We start from the raw sequence: 2,500 nt of genomic DNA, 5'->3' as shown, positions 1-2,500 counted from the left end.
AACAAAAAGCCAATTACAATGTTTTTTTTTTTTTTACAAAGTCCAGCAACTACTAACTGATTGACAGTAATAACATATAGAATGTTATTAACAAGGCCTACAACAATTTCACAGACACATCGCCATACCAGACAACCCCCTCTCCCCCCAAACACAAAGACAACTACAATGTTATTACTACAAATTCTGCTACGGAGTGATAAACATAGCCTACCTAAAATAATAGTAATGTTATTAATGACAACAACAATTACCCTACTTCACACAGAGACAAAATGCTGAGTCAGACAATGCTACCCCGTCTCCCTACACCAGATAACACCGGCAAAGCGACTTCAGTCCCCGTTATCGCAAATTAGGCACAGACACAGTGACACACATAGCAGTAACGTAAACTACACACCTGGATGAGACCTGTCTCCTCTGTCACAGCAGGTCGCGACCTCGTCAACTCATGAGTCATGCAAACAAACACGGTAACCTACCTCTCCCCTGTCAACCTCTCACAGGATGGTCATGCAGTATTAGCTATCTTTGATACGGGATGGGGAACTAGACTGTCTCGTGACACACTACCCTAAAAGTTTCCCGTGACCAGGTGCCACCAGAGAGAGAGAGAGAGAGAGAGAGAGAGAGAGAGAGAGAGAGCGACTGCCGGTGACATAATCTAGGTACAGTACTAGGCTACTACTACGGTGTAATAAACACCGCGCCCGAGATGCCGTTAATCCCGACATGTGGCACGTTCAGCAGTCAGCCACAGCTGATCGTTCCCCTCACTAGTGTGTACCGTCCGTGACCCACGGGGCAGCATAGTAGACAGTAGAGAGAGTCCCTCGTGAGGGCGACAAACGGAGGGGAACAGGCGATGTATTTCATGCCACGTCGAGAACAAAAACATATGGTAGGCTACTGCTGCAACAGGACGGACAACAACCACGCCGCCAGCTAAACGGCGCAACTCAGATTTCCTTGAAAAGGAACTATTATGTAAACTGACACTGACAACGTTGACTGGACACGGGCATTCGGTCTGAATGAAACTCACACAGGCTAGCTGGCTAAAGTGGCTAAGTTAGCAGTTCTAAATGGCCCTCTCTCTACACAGCATCCTTGAGAGCGATAGAGTGTGGGCGCAGTGTGGCTCGTACGAAAAAAGGAAGGGAATAAAAACAATAGTGCACACTAGCAATACAATGGCAGCACAATACGAAAAAAGATCAGGTGTTATTTTTTTTTCTTACCAGTCAGTTACGTCATTAGAAAACAACTGGCCAGCGTAGCCAGACGGTCTTGTTTGTTGACACTCGCAACCTCACAGGGAAACTGGAGATGCCGTTTACCAGCCCACTCTCGCTTCCCTCGCAATGCACGACGGGTAGCGTAGTTCTGTGCAGGGGGAGGAAAAACAACATCAAAAGTTAGGCCTACCACAAATAGCAAGATGTTAATAAAAATAATTTCTCACTGTATAAAGTTACAAAATAGGTAAATAAAGCCCCTTAGTTACAACAGTGTAATTGATTTGTAACTACATGCGCCACACTGCAAAACACTGCCTACCTTAGCTTGTCTACCTTCACAATGCTGATTTAGTCCTGTGCGACTATTGTAACCCCATATATAGGTCTGTCTACTAAAGATGTAACTGATTCCTTTCCGAAGCTCTTGACCCGCCCCCCTATAGGGTATCAGGTGAAACTACACTTCCCAGCCGCCCAAGATGCTTAGAGCAGGTGTTCCACCTGTTTGGCTACAGGGCGGGGCCTCCATTGTCTGTTGATACAACAGTTGGGAAAGGCTGACCGAGGGCGTGGAGAGAGAGAGAGAGAGAGAGAGAGAGAGAGAGAGAGAGAGAGAGAGAGAGAGAGAGAGAGAGAGAGAGAGAGAGAGAGAGAGAGAGAGAGAGAGAGAGAAACCAACAAAGAGATTGAGAGCAAGGGGGAGAGTCAGAGAGAGTATGTAGCCTATGAGAAAGATAGAGAGAGAGAGTCCGTCAGAGAGAAAGACAGATACGGAGCGAGAGACTGTGAGAGACAGAGAGAAAGCGAGAGCGAAAGAGAGAGAGAGAGTGAGAGCGAGAGGGCATGTTGATTGTGTGGTGTGGAGAGGTAAGGAGAGGAGAGGAGGAGGGCCAGCGGTGAGGGCAGGCAGGAAACAGTGAGACGTGTGAAAGAGGAGAAGAGAGGGAGAGAGAGAGAGAGAGAAAGAGATAGGAGAGGAGAAGACGTGTACTACTGCTGCTGAGAGAGAGAGAGAGAGAGAGAGAGAGAGAGAGAGAGAGAGAGAGAGAGAGAGAGAGAGAGAGAGAGAGAGAGAGATAGGAGAGGAGAAGACGTGTACTAGCCTACTGCTGCAGCTGCTGCTGCTGCTGCTCTCGTAACCTGCAAGCTGAAGAAAGAGGACAGAGAGGAAATGACATGACGAAGCTCTGAGCAAGCCACCGCCACAAGCCACCATCCGCCACTGCTGCTGCTGCCGCCACTGTTGTCACTGCCTC

General features: G+C 48.0%; 1 protein-coding gene across 1 annotated transcript in view; it reads left to right on the top strand.

Annotated features, from left to right (window-relative positions):
* The first annotated feature begins 1,967 nt into the window (after positions 1-1,967).
* LOC134464080 (ras-related protein Rab-19-like) overlaps positions 1,968-2,500 on the top strand; it is a 10,734-nt gene continuing 10,201 nt past the window's right edge. The window contains exon 1 of the mRNA XM_063217520.1: positions 1,968-2,500. This exon is cut by the window's right edge and continues 2,130 nt beyond it. The gene's annotated coding sequence lies outside the window, so the exon portion shown is untranslated.

This window comes from Engraulis encrasicolus, chromosome 15, assembly GCF_034702125.1.
Source record: "Engraulis encrasicolus isolate BLACKSEA-1 chromosome 15, IST_EnEncr_1.0, whole genome shotgun sequence".
NCBI classification, from domain to species: Eukaryota; Metazoa; Chordata; class Actinopteri; order Clupeiformes; family Engraulidae; genus Engraulis; species Engraulis encrasicolus.
The sequence above is the reverse complement of the archived record's forward strand: the minus strand, read 5'-3'. Positions and strand labels throughout refer to the sequence as shown.